The sequence below is a fragment of the Alligator sinensis genome, unplaced genomic scaffold (assembly GCF_000455745.1).
Source record: "Alligator sinensis unplaced genomic scaffold, ASM45574v1 scaffold741_1, whole genome shotgun sequence".
Classification (NCBI taxonomy): domain Eukaryota; kingdom Metazoa; phylum Chordata; order Crocodylia; family Alligatoridae; genus Alligator; species Alligator sinensis.
In genome coordinates this window covers 558,054-583,342 of record NW_005842212.1, presented here as the reverse complement: position 1 = coordinate 583,342, position 25,289 = coordinate 558,054, and the positions used below count along the sequence as shown (strand labels likewise).

Genomic DNA, 25,289 nt, shown 5'->3' with positions numbered 1-25,289 from the left:
GGAACAGGACTCGATGATGGATCATATTCTGCCTGCACTGGCGTGTCTATACTGGATAGCCAATCCTCCATTTGGAAAGAAGCCCAGAGCATCACAGAACAAAACACTCGAAGATGAGTCTCCAGAGGTACATGGGGACGTGTAGAAAGAGTAAGGGATGGATAGGATTTTGCACTGCAGACACACACCCAGTCTAGGCTAAGCAACGTGCTCAAACTCGAAAGTCAATCCCCCAGGTCCACCCTGCAGTGTAGAAAAGGGCACTGCAGTGCAGGAGTATTTTGGCAATCACAACCAAAGCCAAAGGAAAAATGAGTTGGGGGGGCAACAATGGACATGTGAGGTTTCCTCCTCTTCCTCTTACCAGGTCTCAGGTGTAAATATAAGGCTCAAAAGAATGCCAAGTGCCTCTTGGAGGCATGCAGATAAATCTGTGCACCACCCAAAAGGAATGAGGAATCATGAACATGAAGAAAGCCTGGTCTAGGCATAGTTTTTACCATGGATATTGGTATTTTTGTCAGGGGTGAGAGTTGTTTTTTCTTTACTGAAATAATTATACCAGGATAACCTATAGTGTAGTGCAGTTGTCCCAGGATACCGACATAGCTTATTTACCTGTCTGCATTCCCCAGAAATAAGTTAGACTGGTGTATGTGCACCACCAAGGGCGTTACGCTCCTTTGACTCCACCAACTGAGTCGAGCGGTACCACTGGGGTGCGACTCAAGCTGAAGGAGGATGAGAGACTTTAACAACCCATGAGGACAAGTTTGCAAGAGCCAAGCCTGTACCGCTTGGTTCAGAGATGGCAACAGTAATAGGATAACAGCCTACGTGTCTGATGAACGTGAGCACAAGGAGGGGGAAGAACTGCCTAGGGAGGAAGTGGAAATAACTATGAAGGGCTGTATCAGATTGTGAATAAGAAAATTAGAGTTGGACCCGAGGAAACATTTTCTTCCAGTGAGGTCACCTAGGCTGCACAGCAGGCTCCAAGTGAACATTGCTGAAGTCCTATCTCTGGAACCGCTGCACGGAAAGCAGAGCAAAATGCTTGGGAGCGTACAAGAGGGAACTGGCGGTGCATGTGTCAGGGGGCGGACTGGATGACCTAATGCAGATTGTTTCCATAACACACACATGACACTAATATCAATACATAAGTGAATTCAGCAATCTGCATATTTGACTCCTGAATCACGAAGCAATGTAAACAACTCAGATGCTAAACCAAAGTTTTGAGGTTTTGCTTACATTGGAGAAAGCATACATCCGACGGTGCACTGAGCAACTATGCGGAGGCCAAACCAGAAATGGATAAGAAAGGAATCACTTTGAGGACTGCAAACTGTCCTCCTGTACAGGATTAGGGAGGGAAGAGGGGTTATTAGTTGCACATAAATTATTAAATCCATTCCCAGACCATTTGCTCACAAAGACTGAATGTGAGGAATGGAAAGAAATGGCCTCTTACAAAAAGCACTAACAGTCAAGTGGACATCTGGTCAGAAATAGGTCAAAAAAGGACTCTCCTTTTTAACTCCATAAGCTGTGATCAAACCTGCTAGACTGGAAATAAAAATCACAGCCAAATGAGGTTATTTACAGATTTCCACCACGTGATTTGCTAAATGGGTTTCATGCAGATACAGGGATCTGCCAATGCATATGAGACTACAGGATCAGGAACTTTAATGATAAATACAGTACCTTAAAGGGAATATTTGTCATTATTTTTACACTGTATTTTTAAATAGTTGTTTTTTTTTTCCTGTAACTAACACAACATTAACAGTACCCAAACTATGGTTTTTGTTTGGTTGAACTACGGTTAGATCAGTTGTCAAAGAAAAACCACTTGGAACTGTGGCCGAAACTCATATTTTCCTGGGTAAAAATTAATTTTTATGGGTGGTCTTTTGGAAAACTGGCAAAAAAACTCACTCTCCACTTGCATGCAAAACTAAATAACTTTTATATGGAAGATGGATGTTTCATGCTGGGGTAAACTCATCAAGGAAGGCAGTTCTTTCTAAGAGAAAGTTCCTTGGCCAACAGTCTCTTTATTGTAGTGTTTGGTTTCAAACAGAAGACATCTTGCTAAATGACAGCATCTAAAATCTCTGCCTGAACACACAGCTGGGTTCTGAGCTCACACAGTCTTAACAAAGGACCTTAGATGGAGCACATTTTTCAAGGTGATTTTCTAAAATGTAAGGCTGAGATTTTCAAGCCTATTTGGATGGCCAATTTTCCAAACCCATTTAGATGGCCAATTCCCATTAAAAGATATCTAAATCCTGTATGTAGCTTTGCAAATCTCAGCCCAATTGGTTAAGCTAGTATAAAAAGGGAATTTATATAAAATACAGCTAGATCAATGAAGAATGCAGGGAGGACTGACTGGAATAACTCGGTTTTTACCAATTCTTAATTAATCTATGGTGCTCTTCATGTCAGGACCCTGACCAAAGGGCAAAGGATATTGAAAGCATTTCGTTTTCTCTACCACCGTGAAGCGCGAGGCGGTAGTGTAAATGAAACTCATGATGGATTTAAGTGATGAACATTCTTGGACCTCCCCTAACTTCACCATGACTTTTAACGTACACACAGATTGCAGTTTCCTCTTGCTCCCAACCATGCGGTGACACAACTTTTTCTCTATTACAATGTGCTGCATTGCCGATGGAAATTTTCTGACACTAGAAAAGGATCAGATAAAAATGCTGAGCAATGAGACAGAAATGCCCTGTTGTGATCAACTCCGGGCTTTAATTATCAGCAAACTTCAGGCACATTATGCAAAGCAAGGGGCTAGCAAAACTGACTGCATGGTTCACCTGAAGCTTATTGAAAAGATTTTGCCACCATGTCCCTTTCTCACCTGGAAAATAGTAACAACTGCTCTCAGTGGTAAGGGGAGAGTGAGGAGTAGCATGAACCATATTCCTGTCCTTCCCTACTCCTATATGCTGTTCCTCTTCCCCATCAACCCTGGTGTCAAGGATGAAGTAGGCAGCGCAGGATGGGTTTAGGAACAAAGTCCTGGCAAGGAATCATTGTGCTTTAAGGGTGCGCTGGAACTGGCTCAACCTGACGATGGCTTAGGACCGGCTTTGCCCAGCCACGCCAACGCAACTAATCAAGAAACTGGCCAGTGCCGAAAGGCAACACCCAGCCAGGCTGCCTTGTTCTCTGGGCAGGAAACTCTCTCTTGGCAAAGGCTTCACGTAATGCAGAACAATGCAAATACGTGCAACAAAGTGTTATGTTTCTAAATCTTTCCACAAAGGCAGAGCAATGCCCTGATCGGATTTGTGCGGGTACCCTTCATGCGCTCCGAGCTCAGCACTTCCAAGGAAGTAAATTCATGCTGAGCTCTTGGCAGCATTTCTGAAACATTTTGCTAATCACTCCGGGTATTTTAAGAGTAAGGAGTGAAATAAAATGAAGTCCAAGGCTTGACTTTGTCATAAAGGGGATTCTTTGTGGGGGAAAAGGAGAGCAGGGAGCAGCTAAAGGTACAGGAGGTCGGGCAAGGAACTTCAATTGCCTAGGGTGCCTTATTGATTTCCTGTCCAGCTCTGTGGAGTTGATTAAGGAACCTTCATCACATCCCTCTGCAAAAGCTACAAATATTTATGGTGTTGCCTTAAGGACCTTGGGATGAAAAAAATACAACTTATTTATTTGGTACCAGGCGGATGGCTCTTGCCTGGGAAAGCCTCTTAATCTGAGTCTGAGAGAGGGGACTGCTTGAACCCCAATTGGGAATATGTCCGTGAAGACATACAGCTCGTCTCAGGCAGGTTCATGGGATAGAGCCTGGGGCCTGGAGTGAAAGACAGACTCCTCTACGTAGCCTGTGTCAGGCAGCTCCGCTTGGGAGGGTCACACACACATCTCAGAGGGTCAGATCCATGAAGGGAAAGTACACCCTCTTTCTCATGACCGAATGGAAGGAGGATCTCCAGTCTTTTTTCTCCTGTAGTGTAGGGTCAAGCAAAGGGAAAGTTGAGAACGCTGGGTCTATACGAGTACAAGTTTGATTGGGTCCCTCCTTCTCAAGTCAGTCTCTTGCAGCAATGGCTTTCGTACAGATGTGATCAATTCTTTCCCCTGTATTTGTTGAAGTTACTTAGCAATACATTCAGCCCTGGCTTTTCCTTTTGAAAGCCAGAATCACAAGCCATTTCAAGCAGTTATGCTGAAAGTTGTCAGCACATACCTTTCAGCGACATAAGTTCAGGTTAAGGGGGCTACCCAGAGTACAGTGGCTCGGGCTTCTTTATACACTGAATATAAAATCAGCTTTGTATTTTCCTATGACCTTGTATCCAGAAGATTTTGATTTCTTTTCAGGCCCAGAAAACATGACAATGTTTTCCCACTGTTTGCCCACTGCCTCTTCAGTTCTGGTCTGACTTACTTGCAAACATTGTTTTAGAGATAAATAAAGACCAGAAAAAGGAAGTAATCCCTTCCTACTGGAACGGCTTCCAAGCTGCTGAGGAAGCAATGAAATGGGCATTAAACTAAGGGCCGGCTGACAATTATCTCCAAAGTTTCTTTACGCTCCAGTCCCTTTTCTTTCCACAGACAAACATTTTGTGCATTTCTGCAACCCAGAAAGACAGAGAGACCGTCCTGACCAACAGCACTTTTAAGAGGGTGTAGAGTGCAATACTTTGCTCTGGGTAGGAGCATGGTGCCTGGCAGTAGAGAGCAGAGCACTGTGTGGTCAACATCCTTGCCCCACTCATAACAGAGACCGGTACGTTTGGGGGCTGTGGAGGGTCCGCAGGACCAGCCCATCCCATGTTGCTGCTCAAAGGATTTCAGATGCATGAAAAAATGGGTTAAACGTACTGATTTCTTCTGTCAGAAAGAAGGAAAAGAATTCCTCTATTTGGGCAGCGACTCTTGCTTTTGTACAGCTCCTACTACACCATGGTCCTGGCTCTGTGACTGGGAGTCCTATGTGCCACGAAAAGACAAGTACAGAAATCAGAAGTAGAACTGAATCCACTGAAACTTGAGGATCTTTTTATAAGAAGATTTTTAAAATATATCAGGCCTAAAAAACATTCCTCCCAAAACATTTTCATCCATGAACTTTTTGCAACAAAACTCAAAGCCACCTGGTTGTCTAAAAGGTAGGGGTTTAAAATGAGAGGCGTAGGAAACACTTTCGGGCTGCAGGAACCTTTTATCAAATCTGACTTTGTTGTTTCTGGACAGGCACAAATCTGGTGACATGGGAGTAGGAACTGAGTTTCATGCTTTCATTAGAAAACACATGGAGGTTGACCACTGTCTCAAGTAAACCCTACACAAAGCCCAGAACGTGGTGAAACACCAGCTTCACAGCAAGTCACACCAGTGCTTCGCAACCTTTTTAGACGTGTTAGACTCCAGGCCCTCCTCAGAAAATGCCAGCTCTTACTTTTCATTTGTTTTTTGACAATGGAAAAATAAAGCGGTTTTTCTGGTGCAGAGAACTCAGAAAAACCACAACAGGTCAGAGCCTTTTGGGTTCCCTTTTGAAAGCTCTGGGTTTATCCTGTGAATCATGTCTGCATGCCAAATATGGCTAGCGCTGCGCGACGACCTGGGACACCTCTGAAAGGATCTCAAGGCACCCCGGGGTGCTGCAGCCCTCTGGGTGAGAATCACCGAATTGCACTTTATTTAAGCTGAGGTTCATTTGAACCTAACAAGTCTAACAAAACAATTACAGGCTGCAAAATTAAGCAAAGCAGAAACAGATGAAAATGGCTGTTGAAATCTATGTGAAGTTGAGTTAACAAGTTTCCCACAGCCCTGCACTGGGAACTTGATGGGAACTTTTCCATCATCAATGGGAATGGGATTAGACTTGTGGTTTGGCTGAGCCCTACACATTTGCCCACCAATAATTTGTTATTACAAAGGAAGTTCACTATACGAGATCAGTGAGAATTAGCTCTCGTGTAACGTGTTGCCTATGGGGATTCTGAATCAGACATTGCAACTTATTTGTTGGGAGTCGAGCTCCATCTCTCATGTTGCAAAAACGTTCATGACTTGTATAAAAACACTTTTGAACAGTTCACATGTCTGAGGGCTGTTCAAAAAGTATCAAGACTGATGCCGTAGGAAACAAAATATTTTATTTAGAGGGGTTTCGGCTTCATCTCCTTTGAAGTACGCTCCTTCTGCAGCCACACACTTCTCCCAACGTTTCTGCCATTGCTGGAAACACCTCTGATCAGCAATTTATGGAATCGCTAAAAGGGGCTCAGTTGCATTTTGTTTTACGGTTTCCACATCACAAAATCTTCCTTTCAAGGTTGGCTTTAGTTGAGGGAAGAGGAAAAAGTTGCACCGTATCCCACAAGTGCCGTGGCCTTCATATTCACCTGATATGGCTTCATGCGACCCTCAAATAAGATATTTTGTTTCCTACAGCAGTAGGCCTCTATACTTTTTGAACAGCCCTCATATATATTTGAAGTTGAAAAGAAGCTTGACCCTAAGCGAAGAATTTACCCTCAACTTATGGATAATAATTATGAGATGAGGAGAGGTAAGCAATCAATCCTCCCAGGGACTCTTGGCAATGCCCAGTGCACCATTTCAGAGACAATTACACACAGGCTTACCAGGATTTGAAGCTCTCAAATGCATCAGTCTTGTAAATCTTCCCAATCTAATCAGTCTTATCAACTGTAAATCTGCACATCTTAAATGCCCTAGTTTCCCTGCAGGAAGCAACATGTCCACTGCTAGTGACTTCTACCTGCAATACCGTTTCAGCAAAATAGCAGCAGACCACTGCATGTCTCGGGCTGACATGTAGTGTCCCACGTGGAACAGACCACCACCAGCTGCTCTGAAAGCATCGTGAGTACCGTTGTGTAAGCCTAAGGGTCTAACAGTGCCAGGGGCACGTGCTTGCCATTCACAATTTAACCATCCCCATATGAATACAACGGCCTTAGCAGGATGACAACTAGATGCAGCTCTCCTTGGAGCTTGCCAATGCCACTCATAAAAGCACACTAAGGGTTGCTACACAGTGTTGTGAGACTAACCCTGCCTCCTTTCATACTTCCACCAGACATACAAAGCACATACGTAGCCAAAAAAAGAGAAGAGAACCCCGTCTGCGCGATCGTCTTTTCCAAGTCGCCACCAAAAGTCTTGTAAAATTAATCATTCCACTTGATTTTAAGCGTGGACATTATTCAAAAGCCTCAATTTTCTATCCTGCATTTTGGTGCTAATTTTTTTCTATCAGTTTGTGGCATACAAATAGATTTCCCCAAGTCTTCCTAATATCCTGCTTTGGTAATTTATGACCTTCAGGTCAGTATCTGAAATGTCACTATGTGTTGCCATGGAAATGTCAATACGGTCTGCTTCCCTGCACACATGCAATTGTACTGTCCAAGAATACGTGGACATTTAGAGATTAAAGCCAAGTCACCTAACTAGGACTCAAAAGTTGAGTTTTTTAATGCTTCAGATTCAACCAGTGCTTTCAGGTTATCTGGGACATAGCGTAGCTTCATCTAGTCTTCAAGCTGCTCTCTCTAAGCGTTTCACAGTCTAACTGCTCTCCAGAGACCTTATTTAACAACAGCAACAACAAAAAGTTTAGTTTGCGAGTAGAATTACAAACTTCCAACCCATCTCTCACAGCTGAGTTCAGTGACCGCTTCCTTAATCAGGACTGCGAGAAAGGAGAAGCTCTAATCGGCAAGTTGGCAGCAACGAGGGCGCTGACCTAGACCTTGGGAGATCGGGACTCGAGTCCCAGCTCCATCACAACTGCCCATGAATTCAACAGGAACTAAGCCCCTCAATAGGAGTTCGGTGCCTAAATACCTTTGTGAATCTGGGCTTTGGTTTTTCTGCACCTTGGCTCCCCATCTGTAAAAATGAGAATACCCTACCCTAAATGACAGGGGTGAATCCATTGAAGACTTGTGAGGAGCTCATTGCTAGGGTAACAGCAACTCTATAAAGAAGGGAACATTTAAATGGCGTGAAGTGTGAATTGATCCTGAAACGCTGTGCTGCATCACGTGAAGTCTGAACAAGCAGCGCGAGATCCTGCACAGCAACACGGTATAGCGCTTGAGAGGTGCTGTTCTTAATACTCATTAATTTATTTCCTATTAACAGGCAAGCACAGGCAAATTCCCATGTCACCACTTAACAATGGCAGACACAGTTCCTGCCAAGTATGCAAGCTGTTTTCATCTGTGCTGGCCTGGGTTCACTGGCCTAAGAAGAAATTATGTTTTTAAAATGCCATCCATTTCCACATCAAAAGGCCAACACACAACCCCTTGCCACTTTAGACCTTGAAGCCAATTTATTTAGATGACACAATTTATTTATAATCGAACAGTTAGGAAGTAAAATGATGGCTCCTATCTCTTTAAAAGTCAGAGCCCCAAAGCAGCAAGTCAAACTTTTTTTCCTGACTTCACTACTAAGTATGCAGGGTGGTTTTTGAAGAGAGCCATTGGGATGCATGTTTTAGAGCCAGCTGCTTCAGGCATAAAAACATTTCTCAGTGCCTCTCACAATGCAGCCAGCAGGTGCCTTAAACAACCATAATGTGCCTCTACATGTACAATGGGAAAAATTCTCCTGACAGGCAAATAGATGTGGAGAAAAACGAATGATACCTGACAAGATTATAAGTTAAAGAAACCTCTTAGGTGCCACTTCGTGACCTCAGAGTTAGGCTTTTTATTTGTGCGCTACTTTGGGGGCTGAATACATTTGGTAGATGACTTAAACAGACTTTTTAGGTCTGGGCAGCCTCCGCTCTTCTAGGGGCAAATTTTAAAATCCATTTTTCATAAATGTATGGAGAGAGGTAGTTCGGTGAAAATAGGAAAGGGAACCTTGAGAAAAGCAGTAAGAATCGTGGAGGAGTAGGTCTAGCAGGGACCTCCAACCTCCTGCCTGAAGCAGGATCATCCCTATCCCTGGGCATAGGCATTGAAGGTCCTGGTGACCTCTCATGGGTACGCCATGATCCAGAAGGACTGAGAGTTGCTCACTGTCTACTGAGGTCCCGACAAACACTTACCTCTACGGCAAGACCTGGCACTCTCAATAAAAGCATCAATATCCTGCAGCTGAGAAACAACAATCCCTGATCTTTCAACCATCCAAATGATAATTACTATTTTTTCCTCCTGAAAGGACTACCCTTGAACTCAAACCAGCTGTGCCAGGTGGTCCGCACATGTATAGAGAACTGGAACAAATAAATAGCTGTGCAAGAACTCAGCATCCCAGATAAAAGAAAGGGAAGAATGCAAAGCAATAAATCACATTTCCCACTAGAAAATAAAGCTCGGTGTTTATTCCAGTGGCAAACACAGAGATTTCAAGAGCAGTGGAACAAAGCAGATGGGGTAAGAGGCCTGACTACCTAACTAAAAAACTCACCTGGCAAAGGGTGATGGGAAAGCAGGTGTCAACATTGCTCACCATTAGGCCACTCTATGAGAAACTAGCTAATGAGAGGCTGGGGTCTCCACGGTCGGTGATGACAGCTAATCAACTTGAGGCAACTTCCCAAGCTGTGGTCGGCTGACTGTCCAAACGGTCCTGCTTCTTCATCCCATCCAGCAAGATAGCCCAAAGCTCAGAACCACAGAGAAAGAAAGGAGTGCCCGATTCTCATTACAATTTAGAAGTTTCAATTATGCTCATGCAGAAACAAGGCTAGGTTGGTGCAAGTCTATGGAGATAACGGTTATGGCGAAGAACATCTATAAGAGCATTAGTGAGAGTCTCTTACGAGACGAGAGAATATTGCAGCAACTGCTGCACCTTTCACGATTACGCCTCACTGCTGAACATCAGGATTGCTGTTGTATCTCTGCAATAATTATTTCAGATCCAGCAATGAAAGTACTGCATAAAAACATAATCAATCATTCACTCAGCCAAGAGTATGCTACACTTTGACAGTCCTGCAAAAAAGTGCACTTCAAACTTTCTGGATGCAAACTGTAGGTGTCATGACTCCTAAGATTTATATTCAAACGAGACAAGTCAATTTAAATTCTGTTACTAGCAGCTCTTACAAACATGCCCCTTCTGATTTCAAAGAGCACACACTGATAATGTAATGCTGTGCTGATAAAGTCTGATTTCAAATACTTTGTATACATTTGCAAAAGTAAAATAAGTGAACTTTATCAGTAAATTATGAAAATATCATTATATAAAATAAGTTAACTTCTTGCAAATGTGATCATTTTGCAAAAGCTATTGACATCATGCTGACTGTAGAAATATAGTTTCTACTACTCTTTTAATCATTTTGTACTATTTTACTGAAAAATACTGGAAGAATACAAGTTTGCATTGCAGATGCTGTCTCATGTTTGTTTTAAATTCATTTTTCCCACCAATTTGTGTGAAAGAGGCTGGCAAAATGTGTTGCATCCTCAACTACTGGCCAAACCATACAAAGGATAAGAACCTAGTAGTGCTACCATCAAAACCAGTTACTATTTTAGGTAAAGTCAGAGTGTTCCCTGCTGAGACCACTGGTAGAGCCAGCCATTGCAAAATGGCAGCTTGCATAGAAAGTTGAACTCCTCCGGACCTCAGCCACTGGGAGTGAGGTGGACACTATAACGCACCCACTAAATGACTCATACCTCCATCAGTGGATAGCCTGACATAGGAATCTCATCTTCCCACTGCTACTTTAGCTCATGTAATACGGACTTGTGTTTAGCTATGCAGTTGGACCTACTAGCATCTTTCCACCTGCCTTCCACATGCTCAAATGGTCATGAAAGCAGATTTGGATCGCAGGCTGGTGTCAATCAGAAGGAACTCCACTCATTTTGTTGAAGTTATAGCATTAATCTAAATCTTCTGGGAAGAAGAATGTAATTTGCTTTGCAGTCATTCCTCTTATCAGATTATGATGGAACAAGCTTTTAGTACTATAGCCAATTATGAATTACCAAACTAGCCAAAGTTAAAACAACATCATTAAGTCAAATGGTCCCATTCATCTACTTGTTCATGGAAATGATGGTCCTACAAGCTCAGATCACAATCGTGTGCATATGTGATTATTATTAATCACTGTGCTGGGCAACTGTCACCATCTATATGACTGTATCATGGAACCAAAGAGTAAATAGTATGTAATAGCCACTTGCTCAGATCCTCAGAGCAAGGAGGTCAGAATGTGTTTCCAAACCTGGTGAAGACTGCCTTGCATTCAAAAGCTTGTCTAACTTTACTCCAACCATGCAGTTGGTCTAATAAAAGATATGACGCTCCCAAAAATCCTTGCCTTTCCCAAACAGAGACATGGATTACAGGGCTTCATTGAAGAAGTAGAGTAACAGCTGTTTCATGAACAAGTCTCTCTCCTAACTCCACCTGATGAGCAGAGATGTAGTAGAGCTTTGGGATCACTGCCAGCCTGTCTACTTTTCAGTTGGTTAAGACCAGGGGCGGCCAATGTAAGGCATATGTGCCACAAGTGGTATGGGCAGCCTCTGTGTGTGGCACAGCAACTGGGGAGGGAGCACATCTGCAAAAGAAGCAGGGAGCAGAAAGGAGAGCAGCAGATTGGGCAGGGGAGGGGATTGGAGTGGCACTCAGGGAGAGAGCAGGGTTTAATTTGTGACACACCTGTCAAAAAGCTGCCCCCTCCCCAGACCACAGTGTGAATGTGAAATAAAATGACTCAGCATTTGATGACGATCTCTGGGAATACAAGCAGTCAAGAATTAAATAGCAAATACTAAATGTGTGTATGAGTATGTATGGGGGAGAGAGCAGAAAACTGTGTACGTGCTTGTGCATGTGTTTGTGTCGCACACGTGCGCGGAAGAGGAGGTTTGACCTGTGAACTGCTACTCTTCAGTGCAGCAGAGAGCCGTTTCCAAGAGAAATCAACATTGGCTTGCTGGAAAAATAAAGTTTACCGTCCCACTGTTCAAAGACAATAGGGATGTTGTGGGGATAAATGTACTACATTTCATGAGGGAATCATTTTATAGTGATGAGCTTATAAAAATAAACACTCCAGAAACCTTCTTCTTAATAGTGTTTTGCCTCTAAAATTGAAGTGCATGTGTAAGCAAACACAAGTTTAATCACACTTGGCATTCTGCATGGCACTGACACCAAGTAAATTTAAGAAAAAAAAAAAGTGAGGGCTGAAATGAGCAAAGATTTCCACAAATGTTTTCTTTTATGGTTCTTGCAAATATTTTGTAGCTTTCAGGTTATGAGAACTGGAAATTATCACATAAAGCAAGAGCAGCGCCCTTTTCACGTTGTTAAGATTTAGCCATCTGGTACATTTAGGGACATTCAGCTCCGGCTGTAAACTGTTCGCAGCAAACACTCAAGAATGCTCTAATCTAGCATCCTGCGTTCATTTAAGTCAGAAAAGTTAAAGTGAAGTCATCAGAGAAGAATGAACGGATTTTATTTTTAAAGCAGCTATTGATATGCTCTATGAGCAGGCTGCCAGTAGTTAAGTATGATAATATTTAATAAATCAAAGCCTGACCCACTGAAATGTTGACATGTACCTTTTATTCCTACTGACATGAATGGGAGTCAACAGTGCTCAGGACCCTGCTGGTGAGGTTTTGGGGCACTAATTAGGAAAGTCCCGCATTTCAGGCTAGCAGTTGCATATGTGTGTCACATTAAAGCACTTAATCCCACTGAAGTCAATTTGATTTAAGTACATGCTTAAAGTTAAGTATGTGTTTAAATGTTTCGGGTTTTTTGGTTTTTTTGTTTTTATAAACCAGGGACTGTATGACTAATCGAGTTATGTAATAGGACCAAATCAAGTCACTGAGGACCTTAAGTAAAATACAATATTACAGAGTTTCTAACTGCTAAAGGTGAATCTTATTAGCACAAGAATTATTAAACACTGTATTGTGGAGTGCACCTTAACAGACAGATTGTCTTACAGATACTCCTCGACAAATTATAATCACGCGGTACAATTCTCTTTCCAGATAACTACAGCATTGGTTTTCATGGCAAAAATATTATTAGGGAAATGTTCAGTGCACATTCAGTTGTTTTGAATGAAATTTAGTAACTGAAAAAGAGGGAGGGGAACAATTTATTTCTTTATGGATTTCCTAAAAAAATTCCACACTATGCTGGACATCAAGGTTACCAAGTTAAGCACTAAAAAGTTAGGGAATATCAACATTCAGGATAGCCATGCAACCCCAATTCAGCCCCCTTGTGCATAGATAGTCCAGCTGATTCTTTAATTACATGGCCACACACTATTTTTATGCAAAAGGTTTAGCAAAATTAAATAAATTCTGCCACCAACAGAAACCCCAGCAGTATGCTGAGCTATCACTGCCCAGCCATGTCCATCACCCAAAACCATACAGCCAAAGGAGAAATAATGAGCCTGAGGGCTCATATCCTGGTACCATAGGACCTCCCAGCTTTACACACACCAACAGCAAGTGCCTTATAGACTTAGTGTTTCACAGAACAATGTCTGGGAACCACTATAAAGACGAATAAATCTATCATAGAAAAAAGATGGTATTCCCTGCTTCCTTATATTTTGGCCACACATACACATGGGCCGTATCAGTTAGTGCAGGTTGAAGCATCTGTCTGATTTACTGCACTTAAATGATCGAGCTGTCAGACCTTACCCACTCTTATTTCCTTTTATATTTCATCATCTGTGGTTCTCTTAACACTGACCACATTAGCAATAATTTAATTTACGGCATAGTTATTGGGTTTTTCAGTCAGAGGATGTTGGGAGAAAAAAGTGACAGGAGTCTTATGAAAAGACAAAAAGGAATCCAATTTTAGAAATTAAACTGCAGAACAAGTTTTAAGCCACTGCTTTGTTTAAACAAGTACTTTAAGATGAAATATTATACACAGCGAATATTTAATAGGCAAGACATCACAGATTGAAGTTGCATTGCATGTAAGAAAAAAATGGACAACGGATCAGCACATTACAAATGTTGTTTGAGTTATGAGAGTAGAAAAAGCTGGAAGACTCTAAAAGCTTCATGTTAAAACTGCTTCAAAAGTCATATTTTCTTTTGGTAGCAAAGAAATGCTTCATCAGCTACATCTGCAGTTAGCAATGGTGACATCCCATAACGGTCCCTGGAGACTTGGTTTTTTCACAAATGTATAACCTTGCTTCTTATTCAAAAGTTGAATCACAACTACATTTTCAATCCATCTCTTCCCAGAAAAAGCCCTGTGAATCTGCAAAGTGAAATTCAAAGAAAACCCCGGACAGGAGAAAGACAGATGTATTTATCATGCACATATGATACAGGAAGGAGACAACAAATATTGTCATTGCTGCCTTACTGACTGCAAAATAAGAGAACAGTAATTAATCAACAGGAGTACACACCGAGAGGAAATATTGATTGAATTTAGAGAAACTTCAGGTTTCTAATGGAACAATTCCTCTGCAAAGGTAACTGCCATAGCGTCTTTAAATTAGAATGGCAATCAGCCAAGCTTTTGCCAATTCATGTGTCATTTCAGGCAGTCCAGAGAAATATAAAACAAATGCGCATCGGTTCTTTCAAGTAATTTAAATACTTCAGTAAATCAACAGCATTGACAGTTTGATGGACTATGATGGAAGCATTTTCCTCCAAAACATAATCTCTGCAACCTGCAAGAGCTCCGTCAACTGACTTTTTATGACTTTATTTACCAGATGTTTTACTTTTTTATGTCTTTTCTGACTATTTAGTGCTTGCCGATTACACCCAAACCGACGTGGGTTTCTCCCTTCTTGAGATTTATTGCCATCTGGGCAATGTGGCCTCGGGGGGAAGGGACCTAACTAACGCACCGTCAGTCAGGGGGAAGGAAAAGGTCCCAGTCCACTCCTCATAGACCTACGGTGACAGGCCCGGTATAAAAGCCACCACCATAATTCAGTGGGACACGATCAGTCAGGGTTGGAGAGGAGTCTTGCTCTCAAGGAGTTTCTGCTGTGGGTCAGAGGAGGCCGCTTATGCCAAAATCCCCATGCAGTCAACAGCGGTTGGCTCTAAATGGAACAAGTCAACCCAAATGTGATAAAAATCGAATGCGTGACCGGGAAAAGCTTGAGAGCAGTGATTAAATGGAAGTGAGGAAGGGGCTAGTTAGCATGAAACCCTCTCTCCAGCTTCCCAGGGCTGGCTGGCAAGTTGTTTTTTCAGCAAGAACATTTATTTTCCCCAAATAGCTTCTTTGGAAGCAAGAGTTTTCTTGCCTAAAATATGCCTGGTGCCTATTTTCCTGAAGGGCAGCAACCACTTGTTTCTTTGCCTGACTTGTAGATGCCTGGGACTGTGCTGTTATCCACAAAATAAGGAAATAACAGTAGACATCAAAAATACATGAATCAAGCAATGCCTCACAGTGCTTAGTGAGGACTTGTAAATGTTTGGACGTGTCCAATTATGTAGCGAGTGATTTAAAACCAATTGCACACTTCCAGATGGAGAACAATACCAAACTTCAAATAACTGGAGACTGGCACAGTACAAATGAGAGACAGAGGCTACATTTTGATGACTTTTTGTAACAGAATAGGAAGAGTTGCTTAACCACCCAACACCTCTCTGTCTTCAATCCCTCCCAATCCCAGAGCTCTTCTCCACAAGCAACACGCATTAAAATGGCTAGCCCCAGAGCACACCTGTATTTAGTCATTAAAAAAAAAAAACTAAAACAGGAAGGAACTTATTTGAGTTCCCTTTGACGGGTGCACTTTTCAAACCATTTTTCCTCATATGGGCCTTGCATACATCCCCATTTCTAATTCCACTTGTATTGGTTCTGGAGAAAGCCTTTCTCTTATGGCTACTGATATAATTTCCCCCCCTCTATTTGGTGGGTTTGCCTGTTTTAATTTTTAAGTTGCAATAGAAAGGTATTTGCTACTCTTAATTATAAGTACAGTACAAAGTGTTGTATGGTTATTAATTATTGTGATACATTATTGTGCCCATGAACCTGCATCTATTGACTATTATCTTCAATTCCTCCAGCAGAACGCACCAGCGAGCAGACTCCCTGCAGAGCTCCACAGTTTGGACCTTCTTTGCCTAGCGTCTGCACTGTCATTCATGCGCATCACAGGACCATTAGCACATGGATGGTCCTGACCACTTGAATGTGGTCAAATTGAGGGAGGGCTATCCCAGCAGACGGCTCTGAAACAGAACTAATGCTATGCCTCAGTGGGCACATCTACAAGATATGCTTTACTTGTGATTAGAGCCAATAACTGCACCGTAAGCATCACCATCTACACATGCGAATGCTTACTGCGCAGCAGTTGGCTTTAATCGTGAGTAAATGTGCTACCTGTAAATACATATAGCAAATTTACTCCCGATTACTTACTATGCTGTATGGCACATGTAGACAGCCAGCTGGAAGCTTGCTCCTAGTCAGCTGGGGCAGGGGATTGCTCCCTGCCCCTGGGAGCTGGATGCTGCTGGGGTACCAAAGCCCAGGCGGAGATCATGCCCCAGCAGCACAGAGCTCCAAGCCTCTGCTCCCAGATCACAATTGCAGAGCAGAGGCTGGGGAGATCATTCTGTAATTGCGATCATGGAGCAGGAGCTGGGTGTGCAAAGCTTTGGTTACTGATTCAATTCAGAGGAGACTCGGCCTGATTCGGTGGCTGAATCTCCAAATCCAAATCGAATCAGGAGACCCATTAATGTCTCCGAATCGAAGCGGAAGCCTCTGAATTGATCTGGAGAGATTTGACGATTTGGTCATAGACACAACTTTATATGATTTTTCTATATACCTCGAGGTACCAGGCATGGATTGTGAATGCTGAGATGGTGGGGCGGATGGAGTGTCCCACAGTGGTAGGGCACCTGGGGTCACCCCACAGCTGATCACCAAGCCAGGCAGGCATGGGTGGGGGTCCCCGACATGCTCCGCAGCGGACCTGAAAGTGGACTGTAAGTACTTACGGGTCCGCTGACAAGTGCACTGGGCTTGAGGTATGTAGAAAAAAGATCTAAAGCTGTGTCTATGGCCGAACCACTGATTCTCTGAATCAGAATTGAATCTTCACATTCAGATTCGGCCTAATCAAATCAGGACAGTGATCCGAATCAGCAAATTGAATCACTGTCCCTCAGATCAGGCTAAATCTAAATCAAATACTGCCCACTTCACACACTGCTACTCCTCAGCCCCCACCCCACAATCGCAGAGCAGGGCCTGGGAACTGTCCCGGCCAGCGGCAGGTCCCAACCCCACGTCCTGATCAGGCAGTTGAGGTGCGGGGCTTGGAAAGAGCTTCAGGGGATGAGCAGGTCCCAGCTCCTTGCCCCAATCTGCTGGTGGGGCAGCTAGCAGCAAGCCCCCTGGCTGGGCAGTGAATACCCACCCAGCTGGGGGCTCACTGCTAGCTGCCCCACCAAAGGTTCAAGTCAGGGGGCTGGGACCTGCCCCTCCCTTGCAGCTCTTTCCAAGTCCCCTGCCCCTGGTCAGCTAGTGCCCAGCAGCAGATCTGCTCCTGCATCCCTTCACATGTAGACACCCGTCAGGGGTGGGTTTACTCTAGAGTGCAGCATTTGCACGTGTAGACACGCCCAGGCAGAACTCTTCAGCCACAGCGGGTTTGTAGGCAAGGGCCCTAGGCCCACGTACCCAGTGCATGCTGGCATACAGGTCACAATACTCAGGCGACCGTGTGTTTTCAGACAATTACTTGGCATACGCTTGTTGTGGCCTGTGAGCCTTTCAACAACCCCTGGAAATGCCAAGGGATTTTGGAGGCAGTTGTGGCAAGTATGATCTGTCTGTTCCAAAGTGATTCTGATTAATTAAATTGTAGCCTAGTTCCATAATAAAGGATTACCTTAACAAGGAACAATTTATCTGCATAATAAGTATACCTGTCAATTAAAATCGAAGTCTCTGCCTCTCAGTCAAGCAGTACAATCAAAATCTGCTTGAAACCTAGACAGCTGTGGTATATTTCTGGCGTGATTTTAAGACAGAATGCACACTTTACGGAAAATTTTAGCATAACTCTTTCCTTTGAATTGATCACCACTACCGTAATATTGGCCACAACAGTTCAGCTGGCTGTGTGTGCTATAAAAATATTCTTTCTATGGACCTGATTTTCAATCTAGCTTTAACCACAACTCACCTGTGCATGAACAAAATTAAATCCTTGAGTTTTCACGTCATCATTATATTAGTGATAGTCTTTATCTCACAGGTAAAGAACATTTGAACATAAGGATGGGATATGTCAAAGTCAGAAAAAAGAAGTAACACAATAGGTACATTTCCAAAGTGCTACTGTGTACAACTGTTTTTACCACTGTCAAGCATTTACAAATGGCATTACAAATGCCACATCTTTCAAAAAAGTAAAAATATTTAAAGATACCCACTGTGTTGCTGATTTTAAGTCCAAAGATAACAAACTTTTTATATGCATGTAAGTATTAAGAAACATACAATCAACAGGAAATGCAGGATTTATTCCTGCCACAGTTTAACAATTTACCTCTGACAAAAACCAGGACATGAAAGCAGTATTTCGGCCTCTTTACAAAAAAAAAAAAAAAAAGTCCATATTTTGGTCAAATAGAATGAGCTTCTACAGTACTAACATACTGCTTGAACTTAGAAGATTATTGCTCATCGAAAACATGAGGCTTTAATTTCTCCAGTATATTAATAATCGCTCTGTGTGAGAAAGTAAAGGGAGAAAATGGATTGAAACGTTGTACTCTTTAGCCCATTGTCTTCTTGCCAAAAAACAGATGATCCTGCCAAAACCAAAACTCAGTAATTTAAGTTGCTGGAAACTAATCTTTATGTTTTCCTAATACTCTGATAGTGTTTTGTTTAAACTCAGAAGAAAATCTAAAATTTCCTGTAATCAGATACATCTTTGCCATTCTCTTCACATCTGCTCTCTCCCAGCATGTTTCATGTCTTAAAAAACAACACATCTGCAAAACCTTCATATATGAAGACAAATACCCTGATAGCCTCCGTGCTCAGGGGTCTGATGTTCTTAGCAGATGGAATAAAGTTCCCATTTCCCTTGCTATAAAGACAAAAGAGATGGGGGAGTATGGATGCAAACGTTTGAAAACACTGCTCTCAAGCTCACCTTACAGAATCTGGTGGAGATCATAATGCAAAATTCATGACCAAGGCCGAACAAATGTGACTTCTCCTTTTATGTGTGATTTCTGCGGACACCAGAAACAAGACACCAAATGACACTGCTACCCAAACCCTGCTCCTGGCATCTCCCATTCCCTGCAGTTCTCTTCCGCGGGTGTCCCGGATGGTTGGACCCAGATCTATGGCAGCACCAAAACTGCCTGCGTGAGGAGCCAGGCTCAGCTGGGGACAGCAGCAGCAGTGGCAGGTCTGTTCCCCTCCCTGTGACTGCTGCCAGGTTGGTGGGAAACACCTGGCGGGGACTGGGCAGGAAGGGGAAACTGCCATTACTGCTGTCTCCCGCCAAGCCCAGCTCCCCACATAGCCTGACTGGCAGCTCTGGCGCTCCCTCCGTCTCTGGTCTTCTGGGGGTCACAGCAGAAGCAGGCAGGAGAGGGCAGGAATGACCCAGAGGTGTCTTACCTGATTCAGGGACTTTAAAAAAGCCCCTGGCTGCTGCTCCCACAGTATGGTCCAAAAGAGGAGTGCGAGCACATCACTGCATCCCCTCTGGATGCACCCCTGCCAGGGTCGGGACCATTGAGAAAGAGGAATTAAATATACAACCCCAAGAATTCAAAAATCATGAGTCACGTCCCCTCCCCAAGTCATGAGTTTGGCTTAAATCAAGAGATTAAAAAAAGTAAAAACATCTGTTTGCGGTTTCTGAGCCTTTGGGATCATATTTATGATCTTTTCTATGCAGCTATCATAGAAACTTTCTTTTTTCACATGGAAGCTGAAATTCTCACATTCACATGACTTGTAAAAGTTGGGCTTTTAAAAAACTCACCAAGTACCATTCGACTTTCAACAAAACTCAGAGATTTGGCAACAATGTAGTCACCTCCAGCAGTGGATTTTTTCAAGGAGTACAGCATACAGAAAACACTAGTGAATGTTTCTTTAAAGCTGGTCCATTGCTTTAGGGTTTTCCTGGAAGCACACTACAGCACAGATTTCTAGGCTGACAGTCGACGAAACATTTTGACATATGTTAATCAAGGCTATATGCTGATCTTCACTTCGAAACTCTGAGCTGGAGTTTGTATGGACTGAGAAGATGTGGAAACCCAATCAAAATATGCAGCTCGAGGAGAAGAGAAACAATCTGTAAAAAAAGCAAACTGAAAAACTAAATAAAATTTACTCTGTAAGCCTGTTCCTTAAAGCAAATCACTTTGGTAAGATAGTCAGGCAAGCAGGAAAAACGTCCATGGCAGTTCAGTTTGAACAGACTGCCTAGAAACAAGTGGATTCCAGGGACATGTCCAGGATCAAAAGATCTGCATGGCTGAGTTTCTAAGGCCAGGGATCTCCCTTTCTTCACCTACTCAATCAGCTGACCCTGGCACCCTCTCTTCTACCTGCAATTACCACCTGGGGAACAAGATGCAATGACCACCTGGAAGATGCAGAAGCTCTATGGCCTTTGAAATCTTCAAGAAAAAGCAGGAGAGGGCTCAGATGCTCCCAGAACATATGGAGCCCTTTCAGCCTCCAAAGTTTGAAGGACATACAGCAGCAGGACCTGACGTGTCTTTGCCAGCCCGCTGCTTGTGAAGGCTGGGGGCATGCAGGCCTTCCGTTTCCCCCTAGTGATACTGAAAGGACCAAGGAGCCTCTGAGAGAAAGAAAGAGAAAGGGGGAAAAATAGGAAGAGGGACAGTGAAAAAGCCCACTGGCTTATCCATCATGGAGAAGACGATAGTTAGAGGAAAAAATGGAAAAACCAAATGCAAACATCTCTAACACTGACTTACATATAGATTTTTTTTAAAAGAAAAGGGAAATTTATTTTTTAAATTCTTGCAATTTTTCCTTCTTTTTAAACATTTGAAAACTGTCATTTAGTTCAATAGCTGCTCAAAAAATGGAAGGCAGTTTGCAAACTTTTCAAACTTTTTTCCTTAATTTTTCTGTTCCCATTTCAGAGGCAATCGAAACACTGAAATTAGAGGAATTAGAGCCATCTCTGCAAAAACCAGGCAGCAATACCTGAGACTGAGCTCTTTATTGGTTCAAGTAAACTCCCAGTTTCCAAATGATAATGGCTCTCGTTGTCATTAATAATGCTTCCTATCTCTTACCTGTAGTTTAGCAGTTTACTTATTATTATTATTATTATTATTACTACTACTACTACTACTAATGTTGAAACAAAGGCAGATGGCAAGAAAGATCTGAGTCCAGAATGCAGAGTATTTGGCCAGGCCACAGAAACTATCAGTTATATAACTGACTGTACCAAGCTGGCCAGGGACAAGCATGAAGTGTGGCATGACAAAGTTGGCCATAGTGTATGCTGGGCCCCCTGCAAGAAGTACAGAATACAGCTAGGACAGATACTATAGAGATTCATTTTAAACACATTATGGGATTTTTCAGTTGTGACTGTTAGCGAGATAGGCACTTAAGATGAGCTATGTGGGCTATAAAGGAGGAGGAGGGGTGGTGCTTCATCACAGGCTTTTCCTTTCCCTTTGATGGAAATGTCCCATGGAAAAGGCAAGAAAAAAAGTAACAAACAGAACTGGTTATGGTAGGAACTGAAGAAAATCTAGAACATGAAAAGTATTAGCATAATACCAATTGCTTATGGTGCACCAGGATCTCATGACAGGGGTATCATAACAGCACTGCTCTAGAAATCAGCTCTATTGTAAGAGACCATAGGACCTTCTAAGAGCAACATTAATGGGTACCTCAAAAACCCTAGGAAAGGTGATAACATTTTAAAATCACCATTGCCTTGGTTTAAGTTAGATTCACATTAGCTCCTGTGTTCTCCGAGATGCCAGGAGGCAGTGAGATAAACTGCTGCTACTAATCCCTATAATATCCTGGCAGCGCCCAACAGCCCCTGTCATAAACCAAGACTCCCATGTGGTAGGCACTGTACTAACATTGAAACGTAATGAGCTTTCATTCACAGACTCTGAATGACCTTGCCCTGATCTGTGACTCTAAACAGCATGACACCTTCCACTCAGCAAGATGGGACTAAGATTACTTTCCAGACATGTTGGGTTATATCAGTCAACAACCACCCACAACCAGCACCTTGCATTGTTCTCGAGGACTTTCCACACAGCCAACCCCATCCATCACTCATCCACATTGGTCTGCAACTCCCAATCATTAAATGTAAAAGAAAACCCAGGTGGAGCTTCAGGAAAGCCAACTGGTCCCTATTCATGGAGACTGTTGAACAATCCATTGTTACCATCCCACAGCAAAATGTCCCAGCTGATGAAGCCTATATACATTTCCGTGGTGCCTTCTATAAAGCGGCACAATCCTCTGTACCCAAAGGATTTTACCCCCTGTATACTCCTTGCTTGGATGGAGAGTGTGCTGCTCTACTAGATGAGTATGAAAAATCTGGTGATCCAGATATCGCAGATCACCTTCTTGAATCACTAGATGCTGCTCATCAGAACCGCTGGGAGAACTCAATTTCATGAGCTAATTTCTGCCACTCCGCTTAGAGGAGCTGGGGCCTCATTTGCCTCCTGGGAGCAGCTCAATGTCCCCAACCCAAACTCGATCATCTGTGTTGGCCAATGCTGCTGCTAGCCACCTCCTGAAAGTGGCAAGAGCCCCCATAACAAAACAATTTTGAGCAAGGAATACATGAAGAACGGCGTCATTTCCATCAAAATGTTCAGAACCCAGATCCTCCACAAACCTTTTCACCAAAAGAACTCAATGCTGTGCTGTGCAAATTAAAATCTGGCACCACAACTGGCTATGACAACATGCACTCAGTTTCTGAAACATCTTGGTCCTCGAGCTCGTAATTGGCCTCGACTCTTCTTCAACTGTATTATGCATGGAGGATGAATTCCATCGGCATCGTCCTGAGCAAAAATCATCGGCCTATTCAAGCCTGGCAAAGACCCACAATCAGCAGCAAGTTATCAACCAATCTTCCTCCTGAGTATCTGCTACAAGACACTTGAGAGACTATTTCTACAATATATTTCTTCAGTAACTGATTCTTCCCTAAGCCCAGACGAAACGGGATTCCACCATGGCCGAAGCGCACACAACCAATTTCTAGCCTTAACCACCTTCAGTGATAACAGCTTTCAGAAAAACTGAAGACTGGTGATGTCTTCCTCGATTTAACACCAGCATATGATATTGTCTGGCATACCAGACATCTGGCGAAAACATCAGGAATTCTGCCACATTGGGCTGCTTGTCTAGTCAAACTATTACTAAGTTGTCAACGCTTTCAAGTCTACCTGGCCGACCGAACTAGCTCTTGGAGACATCAAACCAATGACCTGCCTCCGGGATCAGTACATCATTTCTGACCCTACAATTAGTCAACCAGGATTTAGCTGGCCATGCCGTTATTGGGCACTTCTCAACCGTTTTCAAACTGGACAGGGTCACTGTGCCTGAACCCTATACCAATGGGGCCTTCACAATGACAGCGAATGCACTTGTGGACAAGTTCAAACCATGCCCCACATTGTTGACTCGTGTCCATTTAACATGCTACCCGGTGACCTTCAAGCTCTTCACGCTGGTGATGACATCACTGTAAGATGGCTGAAATAATATGCCGAAACCGCATAGACTAAATAAATAAATTCACCGGCTAGTACTAGGGCTGCAGCACAATCGCCGTTTCAGCTGATGTTACTGGTCGGCCGTGCGCCATAGTTTGCTGCAGTAGCATTATGTTTCAGATTGCTCCAGGAGAGAAAGCAATGAATGGTCTAGGTCTTGACATTTTATTGAGGTGTTTTGAGATATTAGTGCCAGGGGTCTTCTTTTAGCAGGAACAGCGTGCCAATAATTTCAGTAAGTTGCCCAAACTGAAATATGATTTGTGCCACTCTGTATATCAGACTCCTACTTCTGAGGAATTTTTACCATCTAAAAACAAAAATACTGCCATAAGGTGTGAATAAAATTAAGTCTCTTTTGTTTAAAAAGAAACTGAGCAACTCCGAGCTATTTCCCCAACACTGCACTAAGTTTATAAACACTCGCAATACAGCAGCTTCCATCACATGACTCCAGGAGCAGGGACTTAAGCTCCTGCCAACTGTGCCTGCAGCTACGTCAGGCTCTGCTTTGAAGTGTATTTTGACCTCCACTACAAAGGACCTCTTTGGACATGGCAAAACACACAGTAATTTGTCAAATCTGGGATGAGTGAAATCTCATGTTGGTATCTGATGTGGGCAGAGCTTAGCTACAGTACACACCACTAATGTTTCGTTTTCAGTTTGAACCTTGCGTAATTTATATGATTAGCTTTTCCAAAAATCCTCTTGCCTGGTCTCTGTGACGATGAATGGCTCTCACAGGTTTCTATGAGTATGCTTCATTTCTGACACTGAAACGGTAGGAAGTTACAACAGGTGCAACAATATGGTTTGAAATGGTTAAAGAAATAGCACAAAATTACAGGGACCTTGAGGATGATGGGGGTGGTGGGGGAAGTCTTTTGCTGATGATAATCAAACACCCAACACTGTATTTAATTAAATAGTTTTGCAATAAATTAATCAGCAGAGTACTAAATTGTGTTCAAATTATTAGCAATAAATGAATCTACAATGTGGAACAACAGACACGGGGTCAAAATGTGGCAATTCTCCCAAACAACCCAGTCAATAACAGGGTAACTATTAGCATGGGATCACTCATAAGACTTTTATCCTTTGGTAACTCAGCTGAAAGGCAGCAGGCACAAGTCACCACAGAGGCAGGCAATACTCCCAGTAAGACGCAGACAGTGGAAGCTTTTTGGCAGCTTTTGTGACTCCTGTTAATGCAAGGCTGCCCAGAGCAGACTGAGTTACGGGCACACTGTTCTGTGGCAGCTCCACATCTATACCTGAAGATACAGCAACTCATTTTCCTTTTGGGAATAAGAAGGTGCCAGCACAAAACCCAGGCACCACGTCCTTACTGCAGCCTTCCAAGTGGGCCATTGCAGAGCCAGTGTGAGCATCATTTCCCCAGTTTGTGCCTATCTTCAACATTGCTGCTCT

The 25,289-nt window shown here is 43.0% G+C and overlaps 1 protein-coding gene across 1 annotated transcript in view; it reads right to left on the bottom strand.

The window, feature by feature from the left end:
- The window catches only part of ADAMTS2 (ADAM metallopeptidase with thrombospondin type 1 motif 2), a 236,872-nt gene that overhangs the window by 115,578 nt on the left and 96,005 nt on the right, over positions 1-25,289 (bottom strand). The window lies entirely within an intron of this gene.